The sequence below is a fragment of the Monodon monoceros genome, unplaced genomic scaffold, assembly GCF_005190385.1.
Source record: "Monodon monoceros isolate NGI ecotype Baffin Bay Population unplaced genomic scaffold, NGI_Narwhal_1 Super_Scaffold_7, whole genome shotgun sequence".
NCBI classification, from domain to species: Eukaryota; Metazoa; Chordata; class Mammalia; order Artiodactyla; family Monodontidae; genus Monodon; species Monodon monoceros.
Window position 1 is genome coordinate 52493086 of NW_021703784.1, and position 14509 is coordinate 52507594.

Consider the following 14509-nt stretch of genomic DNA (forward strand, 5'->3'; position numbering starts at 1 on the left):
TGTGTGTGTGTGTGTGTGTGTGTGTGTGTGTGTGTGTGTGTGTGTGTGTGGTAGGTGGATTTAAGTTGGAAGAGTCATTGAGGCATAGTAGAAGCTAATCTGTACCAATGTCTTATTTGCAGTTTGTAGAGGCCCCACGGCACTTGTGTGATAAATGGTGTTGTGTAAGTTGAAATGCAACTAAGGGTCTCTTCTGTGTTTCTTGAATTAAGTTTATTATGTGTGCTAATTTGCGCCTAGAGGCTTTTGTTGTTATTTGTTGTAGTGACTGTGGCAGTAATGAGCCTGCTCCCAGCATAGCTCAGCACGTGCCCCATAGACAGTTTATTTGCATTTGGCAGGACTCCACGGTGTACCCTGAACAAATGAATCAGCCTATTTGGGGCATGGGAAAAAGGAATCATAGGGAGGCAATGAGTGTTGCTCATGAGCCCCAGTGATCTGAGATGGGGGAATACCAGACAGTTCTTGTTCTGTTCCTACCTGGATTATTGCTTAGCCTATGGAGTATCAAGTCCCTTGTAATTCACCGACAAAAGCACAAAGCCGGGGTGGGGGCATGGGGGTAGGAGGGATTCGTGCAGGGATGGGCCAAGGAAAGGGATCATTCACCGAGCGTCCGAGTCAGACGGGCATCACATGAGGCGCTTTACATAAGGCTCACATGCGAAGCAGGAGTGGCTGTTAATATTCCCAATAACCTAGGATTCTGATCCAGGCTCAGGATTATCTGCTTTGTTGTAGTGAGTAATACTTTGTTTATCTGGCAGCTGCATTGATCCACACATTTGAAGAACTTAAAAAATCTTCAGAGTGGTCCCAAAGCCAACACACTAACGCTTACACACGACTGATTCTTTTTACAACCTCATAAGATAAACAGAGCAGGTGATACTTTCTTCATGAGTCTTAGAGAGGCCCTGGAACTTTCCTGGGGTCACACAATAAATAGCAGAGTAATGATTGAACCCGGTTTTTCTGATAGATCACCACTCAAAGGTCCTCTAGGTATAAGATTCAACATAAAACAGTGTATTATGTAATAACGTCTTATTTTTAGTTCCTGCTTCTACCACCCTTGTTGAGAGTCTTAATACTTCAGACCTAAAAAGTTGCAGAAATCCCTAGCTGAGAGATGTAAGGCAAGTCTGAGTTTAAGAGAAGAAGCCTTGGTTAGCAAGAAGAGCCCAGAAGACAGAGTCAGAAGTCCTCGCTTTGGTACCTCATAGCTTTTTACCTATGGTTAAGTTACTTAGCTGCTTCATGCCCCAGTTTCTTCATCTGTAAAATGGGATAACAGTAGTAACTACTCATAGGATGGGTAAGGATGAAATATATATAAAGTGCATAGTTCAGTGCATGGCATAGAGTAAATGTATTTCGTTATTATTCTTACGCTAAACAGCACACAGCTTGGAGAAAACGCAAAATAATCTCCCTCTTGCTTTTCCCATATTTTCCAACAAAGCGCAAACACAACATTATCTAAAATGCTACAAAGTTATAAAACTCAAAACAGAAAATTTACAATACCGACTATACAATAAAAGCCAAAAAAGCAATGTGCACGTTGCCAAGGTAACCTGCAAGACCACCATGGATACCAGTACAACAGGGGGTTCTGTGATGACCTAGCAGAGCTGGCTCTCAACTCGCTCACCAATTTCAGAGAGAGAAAGGGAGACGTGGGGTGTGCGTGTGCGCATGTGCACGCATGAGTACATGTGCAAAGAACCATTTGGGGCAGATAATGGGGTATTTGACCCTAGAGGTCCGTAGAGGACTCAAGCCGGGGAGCAGAGCCAGGCTAACAGGAGTGACAGCTGCGTAAAAGCATGCCCTTTCCTGAGGGACTCTGCAGGCCACCAGATTGGCCTCAGGTCATCTGTGGGATGGAGAAATGTGCTCCCAGGCTGGGGCTGAACCACCACCTGGAGCCCCCTGCTCATCCCCGCTGGCTTTGCCACCAAACTGACTCTCAGGGACTAGAAACGTGGGAGCTGTCTAGCTAGAAAACTGGAGGGCATCTTTATCGGCATGACCCCAAACCAGCAATGCTCCTGCAGCCAGAACTCTGCCACCAGGGCAAACGTCTCAGTTGCTGCCTTCACCTTTGAAACCTGCCCCTGAGTGAGGGATTTCTTTCCTACTGATCCTCCTTCGGCTAGAAAAGTGACAAAGGTGAGTTGGATGGGATGCAGCTCCCAGGGGCGGAGCTTCAGTGGCCCTGCTTATCAGGAGGAGTTGGAGCTGGAGTGGCTCCTGTGATGGCAGCGGGCGGGGGACCTGCATGCGCCGCCGAGGGGAACGTGGCCTTCTCCTCAACCGTCGGGGTGACCTGCGCCACATGGGGGACAGTGGCAGCATTCTCCTGGGAAGGCCGACTCGCCTGGGGGTAGCCTAGGCCAGGGGGCCAGCACAGCAGTGGCAGTGGCCCTCCCGGCCAACAACTTGTCCTCTGTCCGTGTGCTTCAGCGCCTTCTTGGCTTCATCTGGTTTCTCAAACTCCACATATGCGTAGCCTTTAGGCAGATGGGGGTGCATCCTTTCTACAGGCACGTCAATCATTCTAATTTTCCCATAGGTGGAGAATACATCCCTGATGTGATCTTGGTCACATTCCTGGTGAGGCTCCCAGTGTGTTCTCTGGTGGGTTTAGGGGACAGCTCTGCCTTTTCCTTTCCTTTTCATCTAATTGGGGTGGTTTGGATTTGGAGCGGGAACGCTGCCTGTTGTCACGCCTGCGCCGAGAAGGACTCGGAGAGCCAGGGGAGCTGCCGGAGCTGGAGCTGCGGGATGTGCTGGAACTTCCTGAGCGGCTCGATGCCGAAGATGAGCTGCAGCCGCTGCTGGAGCCCGAGCCGCAGGTCGAGCTGGACCGAGACCTGGTGCTGCTGCTACCACTGGAAGCGCTGCGCCTCTTTCGAGTTTTTTGTTGTTGTTTTTTTTTTTGCGGTACGCGGGCCTCTCACTGCTGTGGCCTCTCCCGTTGCAGAGCACAGGCTCCGGACGCACAGGCTCAGCGGCCATGGCTCACGGGCCCAGCCGCTCTGCGGCATGTGGGATCTTCCCGGACCAGGGCACGAACCTGCGTCCCCTGCATCGGCAGGCGGACTCTCAACCACTGCGCCACCAGGGAAGCCCTCTTTCGAGTTTTATCCCCACCACCACCCTTCTCGCTTGACTCCTTTATCTTTAGAGCGATCCTTGGACTTCTCATCAGAGCAGTCTTTGCATTTGGTAGGAGAAGGAGCCCTAGTGCTGGACTTGTTACTATTTTCTTTGACTCCAAACAAGCTCTTCTTTTTCACTCCTGATAAATCCATTCTCCCCTTCTGAGGTGTTCAGAGCAGCAATGACGGCCTCACTTAATCTGAACTCTCACTTCTAACTTGAGTCTGAGAAACTATCCCTCATCAACTGCAATTTACACCAAAGTGCAGCATCTCCCCCCCCCCCCCCCCCCGCCCCTGCCCGCGACCTCCTCCTGCCCTCCTCAGCCACTGAGGCTGGCCTTCCTGTATTTTCTTATTGAAGAATTATTGGGAAATACTTCATCTTTCCCCCTTTCCTCCTCCTCCTTCTCTTCTTCCTCCACCTTTTCCTCTTCCTTCATAGGACAGCCTGGCTCAGAGCTTACATTAAACACCAGGGGGCATTCAGTTGATTGTAGCATTCATTGGATTCAGGGCGTCTTACATAATGTCCTGCCTTGTGACATAGACGTGGAAAAAGAATTGTTTCCAAGCCTAGAGTTGGGAGGGAAGTCCGTATTCTTAGTCATTTGCAGCAAGGCATGAAGCTGATTTCTATCAATAGCTCCAGAACTGCACAGCATTATTTGTTAGATATAACTGTCAGTAGAACTCACCTATGCCTCCTTCCTTGTGTCTCCCACCCCATCTCAGGGTCTCAGGTGTCCAGCCTTTGCCTAAGCTGGCCTGAGCTTCTGGGAGGAACCTCTCTCAGGACCTACCATCCCCTGTCTGGTTACCACCTCTCCCTGAGTCCAGGTGTCTCACACTTTCTAGGTGTCTGGCTACTCTGGTAAACTAATTGCATCTTAGGTATTTGTGGAAAGAAGTAATGAATAAACAAATGTATTGAGACAATATAAAAGCAATACAATAACCAGTACCAAGTCATTAACACCCACTGCCTGGCCCAGGCGTGGCGCGGAGCAGTGGCTCAGTGAAGATGTTGCATAAATTATTACTTTTAGTGCAATACATTTGCTCTCCTAATCATGTGTTTGAAGCCTAGTTCAAACGCTTCCTCCTTTGTTAAACTGTTCTCATATCAAATATAAACTTTCCCACTTCTATACTGTAACAGAATTTTATAGGAAAGTTTAAAACATTTATTTAGGGAAAGAAAAAAACAGCCTTTCACTTCTGGTTCTCACAACAACGCTGTCCGGATTATCATCTTCATTTTATAGTTGAAGCTTGGTGATATGAAAGATCCCAAGTTCGTGCAGTTCATAAGTAGCAAAGCTGACTCCAAAACTTACTTTCAGCTATTAAATTGTTCCTGTTGCAATATGGTACACAGGTGAATGTGTATTTTATTTGGTTGTGTTCACCACTGGAATAGAGGCGCTTTTACTCTAAGGACTGTCTCCTGCTGCTGCCTATGCTTCCCAGAGCTTCACATATAAAACATGTCTGAAAGCAAAGTGCCAATTTTAACAGGGTCTTCAGTGCTGGAATTAAAGGGATGGCCAGTGGCAGAGTTTCATACAAAATCAGTGTAGAGAGAGAAAAAGTTTGTGCTTATATAGAGAGCTCCCTAATGAGCCTTCTTAATTTTTTAAGATGGACCATAGGGCATACCCCTGCAGGTACTCTTTCTGATGGTTTGTACCACTGAATATGTCCTTTACCCTTTCCTGTACCTGAAGCTGCAGCTATTAACACGTAGCACAAGACTCAAGAGAAGTGATGGTTGAATGCTACATGTCCTGGGCCACAGCCCTCCTCAGCTAACTGAGACTCATGACTATTAATATCTGGGTTTCTATTAATACTGTCTTTTCACTGTGAGCTAATTTAAATCTTCTGTTCTCTAAGCTATTCTTAACCATACACTCTCAGGCCTGGGCCTGGTTCCCAACTACAGATCATAACTCTCCATTTTGGCTTTTGGACTTCAGAAGTAATAGGAATTCTGCCCCTTATTGCTTCTCAGAGGAGAGGTGGAGCTCTATTGGAATTTTGGATGGGACGCTTCTTGGTTATGCAGGACTGCCCCATGCCTTGTTTGAGCTTAGTATCCCTGTCCCCTGCCCTCTGATGCATGGAGTGCTCCCCAATCATTGTGACAACTTACCCCCCACCTCACACACACACACACACCGTTCCACACCCTGGAGGGTGCGATACTGCCACTGGCTGAAAGCCACTATAACCTGACACCTGTCTCTGCCACCTTGATCCCCGTTGACTTCAGTCTCTTTCCAAGGTTGAACTAGGACTGGGGATGTTCCCCTCTACATCTTGAGAAAAGAAGGTTCCTCAACTTCTCCAGAGCTCCCATCTTTGTGGAGAGACAAATTAAGGCTCTGATACAAGATCTCTTTGGGAATTGGGCTGCCGAGACCAACTGAATGTCACTGTTACTCTATATCAAGACAGTTTTAACCCACAAAACAGGTTTTTATTCTCTTAAAATCACATGAGGGTTGAGGGGCGAGGATGCTCAGGGAACGGGGAGTGACTGTTCATGAGTAAATGACTATGGGGTTTCTTTTTGGGTGGTGAACATAGTCTGGAGTTAGATAATGGTGATAGTTGCACAACCTTGTAACTATAGGAAAAGTCACTGAATTGTCCACTTTAAAGAGTGAATTTTAGAGTGAATTCACATGCTATGTGAATCATATCTCAAATTCTTTTTGTTGCATGAGTCTCCTGCTCTGTGTGTTTTTCCTGCCTAACATCTGGCTTCCCGAGCTTAAAACTTAAAAAATCTTACAGTCACGATTCGTTCCTCTCCTTTCCTTTCTATTTCTAATGGGTCACTGAAACCTAACTTCTAAGTAATTCTCAATACCCTTTTCTTTTTCTCTCTGTCCCACTACCAGTGACCTTACTCAAGCTCTCTTCCCTTGCCTGTACTATTGTGACCAACTGTTGATTTCTCTCCTTGTCTTCAGACTCTGCCCACCTCATCATCCTTCCAGATGCTCCCAATTATATATTCTACAACATTTTATTGTGAAATATAATACAATGCAAAAAATGTATATAGCATACAGTTCAATGAAGGAAACACCCATATTACTACCACCCAGGCCAAAAAAATGACTGCACCTCAGAAACCCCTGTGTGTCCCTTCCCAATCATATCCTTCTTACTCCACCCCTGTCCCCCCTTCCAGGTATATAATGACTTCTGTGGTAATCACTTCCTTGCTTTCATTTATAGCTTTACCATGTGTATCCTTAAGCACTATGGTTAATTTTGTCTAGTTTTGAACTTTAAATGAAATCACATTTTCAACCTTGCTTTCTTCTCTCAATTTCATGTTTGTAAGACTTTTCATGTTGTATGTAGCTCAGTTAGATTTTCTTAAAGCCTAGATCTGATCCTGTTTCTTCCCATCACCTAGATGATAAGTCCACGCTCCTTGGTGTGGCTACATTCAAGGCTATCCATGATCTGATCTTAAACCTTTCTCTCCAGCCTCATTTGTGATGACCTCTCCCCCTACATCCTTTCCTGTAATCATACGTAAGAACTTGCCGTCTCCAGAAGATGCCACGTATTTAGATGCCTCCTTATGCTTAAAATACGGAATCTCTTCCTGCCTTTTCACCCTGGCATATTCTTTGACTCCTTTCTCAAGGTACAATAAATCGATCTCTTTCCTGTGTTCCATAATTATTATAATACTTTATCCTTTTTAACACTGTCTGCATTAGGATTACAGATAGCGGTTATTGAGCATGCACAGTGAGCCAGGTGCTGAGATTGGATTGGTACTAAGTAGATGCTCAATAAATTTTACTTTCTTCCCCACTTTGCACAGTGTATGTTCGATCCTGCAGTTGAATTCTTTGGGGATGACAGCATTCCACCTTCAAATCAGCAGTGTAAGAGATGGTAAACTACTTTACCTCCTCTGGAGCATCATTCTGAAACCTTTCCTGATAGTCGACTTTCTGGCTGAGGTCAGAAATCTCTCAGGTATTTGGAAGTTCCAAGAGGCTTTTGTGCCTAAAGAGGAATAACATCATCCTAATAGATGACTTTAAACATTACTTGTTACTTACAGATTTGTTTAAATTGTCTCAATTGCCATTACAAGTTTAATTTGGCTGATTCTCTTGAATACATCAAAACCCTTAAATAGTAAATAAGACATATACAAATACAGTGGTTACAAACCTTATGTGTATACTTATGCTTCGTCTTATTCTAAAACATCAACACCTTGGGCTTAATTAATTTCTTCATTATTTTTGTACTTATTTGCATGCTGTACTTACTTTGATATCATCCCAAGATTTAAGTTATAATTTTGACTTTCCCAGGCAAATAACCTTTTCCAGGGAAATAAGCAGGAAATTGCCTGACCAGAAGAAAAAGTAAAAGGAACCCTTTTTCAAATTGGCAAAGTCCTGCTATCCAGTTATAAACGAACTGATCCTTGGTTGGGGTCCGTGGCTCGGTCTCTTCACAGTGTTTTAGATCCCTGCCACTGGTTATGAGGCCGAGCTTCATCTTTCTAGATAAACTTCAGTTGCTACATTAATATGACTTTTAGTTCATGCTTTCACCCAGGTTTTATCTTCTTATAATCTAATTTCTTCCTTTGAAAGGAGGAAGTTTTAGTCTCTTGCTTGGCCAGGGTTATAAACACTGTCCAGTCATTATGCGACAGTGACCTGAATGTTACCATTATTCAGAACCTACCGCTTGTGCTTCAGCAAACACATCACTGCGATTAGTGATGCATATAGGAAAGTGGTCCTCAGAGTGTGGTTCCAGACCCAGCAGCATCAACCAGCATCTTTTGATCAGTTGTTTGAAATGCAGGTTCTCAGACCCCACCCCAACCTCAGCCTTCTAGATCAGAAACTCTGGGGGATGGGTCCCAGGCATCTGCATCTCAGCGTGTCCTCTGGGTAATTCTGATGCGTGCTAAGGTCTGGGAGCCACTGCTAGAAGATGAGAGAATAGGAGTTCATGAAGTCAGCTCTGCTCTGCAAGCTTAAGTATTATCTGGGAACATTATGTTGGACCCTCGGGCTGGCCAAAAAGTTCGTTCGGTGAGCGAATACATTGTTCAATAAAATTCTTGGTGAAAATGAAAACGTGTCTTTTATTTTTACTTAAAACTGGACGAACGTTTTGGCCAAACCAATACTTGGTGAGTATTTGTGACCACCAGTGCTTTTTAACTGTTAGACAGCCCCCCTTTTGTGAGCTATTACGTATGACCACCAGTGCTCATCACTCCTTCCTAGTCTTTCTGTAACTTTTACTTTTTCCTGTAATTCCTCCTTATTCATAGTTTCCTGTGTAGATTCTTTCTTTGCTTACACAGATAGAAACAGGCACACATCTACACTTTATATCAGCTATATTGTATAATAGAAGAAAGGAAAGTCCCCTGTATTGACTGGCCTTCTTATCAGAATCAATAAAAATACCCAAAAAACCACAAAAACCCTATTATCGTCACCTTCCTTTTGTATAAAAAAAACTTTTGTACACTTTAATCCTTTGGATATTATGAACTCATATTTTCACAGCCTCAACTTTTAATCCTAAAATGTTACAACTTGGCCATTGAGAATGCCTTTAAATCTAGTCCTTTTGACTTTAAATATCCCTGACATTTTCTTTTCTGTGTAGTTTAAAGAATTCTTGCTTTTATCATTGAATAAACAGCACATTCAGACCTATCCTAATTCTTTTTATTCCACAACATGGAATCAACTCCCCTCCAAGAGTTCTGATTCCTTTGGTGGAGAATGATAGCAAGGACCTACATCCAGGACTGCAGGTACACATGAGAGGTGGTGGTGTTCACGAAGCACCCTTAGTGACTGAGTTAGAAAGTTATTTTTTCAAAGTTATGAGTTTTATATATGGTGCCATACCTAACTTTTCTTAGAGTGTGTGGTTTTACTGACCACTAAGACACTGTCCTACATAGACATCAGGAGATCATTTTAGTTACCTACTCTGGTCTTTTGCACTGAATTATGCCCAAATACAGGGGTGATGAGAAGCCCACATCCCAAACAATTAGAAGATAAAGTTCATATTTGTACATAACGCTTTTTTAAAAACATATGTACCTTGCCTTATTTTTTCCTCTCCATAACCACGTGAGGTAGGTGAAGTTTGTTCCATTTTACAGATGAGGAAACTAAGGCTTACAGAGGTTAAGTGACTCATTGGGGTCACACCGCTAGTAAGTGATGCCAGGAGTTTGAACTCACATCTTCAGATTCTAAATCCTGTTTATTTTCCACTGTACCGTGCATCTTTTCTGTCTCTGCCTTCCAGAAGCTTACAAAACACTTGTGCATCTGAAATAACTAGATAACATTCCTGATGAAACTTGGAGCTATTATAAACCAAGGACTGCTTACAAATAATCTCTACTTATAATCCTTTTAGATAAATTGTCTGGTGTAATTTCACTCTATGTTGATATTTTAGAAAGTATATAGGTTTGGATTTGGTTGGGATTAATAAATTATGTTATATTCCGGTTTATGGAAAGCTCTTTCAGTTCAGGGTGCAGTAAAGTTGAAGGTTCTAACAAAAAGTGCGAAATTTCTGTAGAGGGCAGGCATGGTGAAAGGTATAGGGGTTTTAATACAGGGGTATGCATTCTAGATATTAAACTGCTGGACTTGATTCTGTATTTTTTTACTGCTACAGTGGAACATTATTTGCTCAGAGAAGGATTAAGGTCAGAAATGGTTTGTTTCAATCATAGAGTTTTATTTAGAAAGGCACCAGGGTTAAGCCTGGGAGATACTTGAGGAAGGCGTAGCTCCCCAGTTGGAATCTGCAAACTTTTGTCCTGAAGTCGTGGAAGAAACTGAGACTTTGGGAGAGTTTCTAGGGCCCCAGAGAGCCCTATGTCACAGAGTCAGGGTGCCTCAAGATGGAAAATTATCTAAGAGCTGAGTGTCGATTCTAATATTTATTCAGCTGTGTTGTTCACACAGATGCAGGTAGAGAGGGTACCTAGAAATAAATGGAATAGGTGGGTTTTACTTCTTAAGATGAAAAGGTCCTGGTTCTTCTATTTCCAGAAGTGGTCAGCACACACTTCCACACAGAGACAGCTCTGAATCAGCTAAGTGACCAACAGTAGCTTGTAAAGTAATAAGGCTTCAGGGCACCAGAGCCCCAGTGTGCCACCTCCCCTTCCCTGTGGAAGGCTCTGTACCACTTTCAGGATTCTGTCCTATCCTCAACTCCCATCTCTCCCATCAGTCTTACATCTTAAAGTAAATATAAGTTGTTGTAGACCACTGCTAGGAAATTTTTGCAATTTAAGAGATAGGTTGTGTATGTATATCAGGTCACCACATATATCAAGTACACTTTAAATATCTTAAATTTTATGTCTTTATACCTCCATAAAGCTGAAAAAAATTAACCACAAAAAAAATTTTTTTTTTAACGTCAAAAAAAATTTTTTTAAAGGTAGGACTCATTTTAGAATGAAAGGCTTTGGGTTCTATCTATTTTTTTAAAATAGTATAACAATAAATGGCATGGTATAAAGGAAACTTGGATTCTTCTAGCCCTGTATGAGTTTATCAGGTCATTACTATTTTCTGGATGAACGTTCCTTGATCTACAAAATGACGATGATGATCCCTTTCTTGCTTTCTTCATAAGACAATTTCGAAAATACAAAAAAGAGATTTGTACTCTGAGAGCCTATCAGCACTGGGTCCTCCGCCAGCATATTCAGTTCAGCTGTTGCTTTCTGAAGGGGAAGACGAGCATGGTCCCTGCCTTTCCAGAGGGCTTCCCAAGTGCATTTGAGTAGAATCTTAAAGGATCAGTAGTATTTGACAGGGAACACCTCACGAGCACACAATTGCCTGGCTTCTTGGGTTAAAATACTTTATTCTGCCTGGAGTCTAGGACGTTTGTGGGAATAAGATTGGACAGAGGGAAAGGAGTAGAAGGCAATTACAGGAAGCAGTCTGGGACCAAATGAGAGAAGGTCCTCGAATATTATCCTGATTAGTTTGGACTTAGTACTGTAGGCCCACGCCTTCCAAATTTTTTTATATCATATCACAAAAAAATAGCATTTTAATGTCAGACTGCAGGTAGCTTGTGGCCAGAGGAGACTGGGCCAAGGACTTCAGCTTTCCTAGGGCTGGAGTAATCAAAACCTTTCAATTACTTGGCACACACTCTCACTGGTTGAAAAGTGCTGCTAGGCAATAGGAGCCTAGTTAACAAACTTCAGGGAAATTCTCACTTTTTCCATTTCTCCAGAGTCCCAGACTGTAATGTGACTTCAACTCTTGATTCCTGCATTAGAACTAGATCTTGGTGGAAATAGAATACACCAAAAATGGACCAGCCCATTACTATAGATCCTGCAGATATTAAAAGATAATAGAAGATTAGTAGTTGCTAGTGTCTGGGAAGAAGGGGGACTGAATACTGGCTGATATTAGGTACAGGATAGTTTTGGGGGAGATGATATTGTTTGGGAATTAGATAGCAGTGATGGTTGTATAACATTGTGACTATACTAAAAAAAATTTGAATTGTACACTTTAAAAGGGTGAATTTTATGGTATGTGAATTATATCTCAATTTTTTAAAAAAGGATAATAGAATATTATTAACAGCTTTGCCTGAATAAATTTGTTAACTTGTATGCTATGACAAATTCTTTGAAAGACACATATTGTCAAAGCTGACACAGAAGAAAGTAAAATTCCAAATAGCCCTGTATCTATTTTAAAAATTAACCTATAATTAAAAGCCTCCCGCCAAGAAAACTCCAGGCCTGTTGGCTTCTCTGTTGAATTTTAAGGAGGAAATGATATCGTGTCAGTTTCTTTCCAGATTGATCTCTAGATTCAATGCAATCCCAATCAAAATCTCAGCATTTTGGTTTTTGTTGCTGTTGTTGTTTTTGGTAGAAATTGACAGGCTGATTCTAAAGTTTTTATGGAGATGCAAAGGAACTGGAATAATCGAAACAACTTTGAAAGAGATGAGCAAAGTTGAAGGATTCACATTACCTAATTTCAAGACTTATTGTAAAACTGCAGTAATCAAAACAGGGTGGTCTTGGCAGAAGTATATATAGAGAGAGATCAATTGAACATAATAGAAAGTCTAGAAATAGACCTACGTCCATTTGGTCACGGATTTTCAACAAAAGTGTCAAGGCAATTTGATAAAGAAAGGGTACTTCTTTTCAACAAACACTGCTGGAATAGCTGTATATTCATGTGGAAAAACATGGACCATGATCCTTACCTCACTCTGACCCAAAATGGATCATAGACCTAAACATAAAAATTAAAGTTATAAAACTTCTACAAGAAAATGAAGCAGAAAATCTTTCTGACCTTGAGGTAGACAGAGCTTTCTTAGACAAGAAATATAAGACATAAAAAAGCCTGAACTATGGGCTTCCCTGGTGGCGCACTGGTTGGGAATCTGCCTGCCAATGCAGGGTACACAGGTTCGAGCCCTGGTCTGGGAAGATCCAACATGCCGCAGAGCAACTAGCCCCATGAGCCACAATTACTGAGCCTGCGCGTCTGGAGCCTGTGCTCCGCAACAGAGAAGCCGCGATAGTGAGAGGCCCGCGCACCGCGATGAAGAGTGGCCCCCGCTTGCCGCAACTAGAGGAAGCCCTCGCACAGAAACGAAGAGCCAACACAGCCATAAATTAATTAATTAATTAAAAAAAAAAAAAGCCTGAACTATTTAAAAATGATAAATTGGACAAAATTAAAGACATTTGCTCTTTAAAAGACACCATTAAAAAAGTGATAAAGCAAGCCACAGACTGGGAAAAAATATTCTCAACACATATGTCTGACAAAGGACTGTATCCAAAATATATACAAAGAACTCTTAAAACTCAATAATAGGGCTTCCCTGGTGGCGCAGTGGTTGAGAGTCCACCTGTCGATGCAGGGGACACGAGTTCGTGCCCCGGTCCGGGAGGATCCCACATGCCGCAGAGCGGCTGGGCCCGTGAGCCATGGCCACTGAGCCTGTGCATCCGGAGCCTGTGCTCCGCAGCAGGAGAGGCCACAACAGTGAGAGGCCCACATACCGCAAAAAAAAAAAAAAAAAAAAAAAACCCCAAAAACTCAATAACAAAGCAAAAAACTCAATTTAAAAATGGGCAAAAGATTTGAACAGACATCACAAAGGAAGATAAAGAACCAGTAAGCAAATGGAAAGATGCTCAACATCATTAGTCATCAGGGAAATGCAAATTAAAACCACAATAAGTTGCCACTACACACTCACTAGATTGGCTATAATGGCTAAGTGCTGTAGAAAAACTACAATGTTCACAGAGTGCTGGTGGGAATGCAAACATGGACAAGCACTTTGGAAGACAGTTTGGCGGTTTCTTATAAAGTTAAGCGTATACTTACCATGTTACCCAGCCATTCTACTTCTAGGTATTTACCCAAGAGAAATGAAAGCATGTTCACAAAAAGACTTATACATGATTGTTCATGGCTGCTTTATTCATAATAGCCCCAAACTGGAAACAATGTAACTGTCCAGTAATAGGTGAATGGTAAACAAATATGGTAACTCCTTAAGATGTTATACTATCAGCAGTTAAAATCAGCAGTTAAAAACTGATTCGTGCAGCAATCTGGATGAATCATAAAACTTTATGTTGTACGTAAGAAGCCAGGCACAAAAGAATATTTACTGTATGATTCTGTTTCTGTGATACTCTAGAGAAGACAGATCTAATTTATAGTGATAGAAAGCAGATCATTTATTGCCCGGGGCCAGGTGGAGTGGGGATTAATCTGGAAATGGCACAAGGGAACGCCTTGGGGTGATGGAAGTGTTCTGTCTTGATTGTGGTGGTGGTTGTACAGTGTATACATTCATCACAACCCATCTGCCTGAAGTCTTAAAACGGGTGAATTTTGTTGCATATAAATTATATACCTCTGTAATGTTGACTTTTAAAAAACAAGGGGGAAAAAAAGGAAGCATTAGCCCAGAGGTCATTCTTCTAATGCTATATACTGACTTCTTATAAATTAAACAAAAGCCTTTCTAATAAATCATATGGAGGTTGTGGAATAGCCTCCATACGGGAATGTTTTTCAGATATATGTAGTTCAGGTAGCTGGATGGATGTAAATGAGGGCTCCCAGGAGGCAGACAGGGCATTTATTTGAGCACCTGAGTTAATCTTTGGAATTAGGTTCAGTTTCTCCTTCCACCTTTTGAATTATTTCCCTGCTTTTATATTGAGTGCTGTGATTAGGGAAGGA

At 42.4% G+C, this 14509-nt stretch overlaps 1 protein-coding gene and 1 pseudogene across 1 annotated transcript in view; one reads left to right on the top strand and one right to left on the bottom strand.

Moving 5' to 3' along the window:
* Window positions 1–14509, top strand: part of GAB2 (GRB2 associated binding protein 2) — a 172387-nt gene that overhangs the window by 86870 nt on the left and 71008 nt on the right. The window lies entirely within an intron of this gene.
* Window positions 2095–3326, bottom strand: LOC114886822 (annotated as a pseudogene).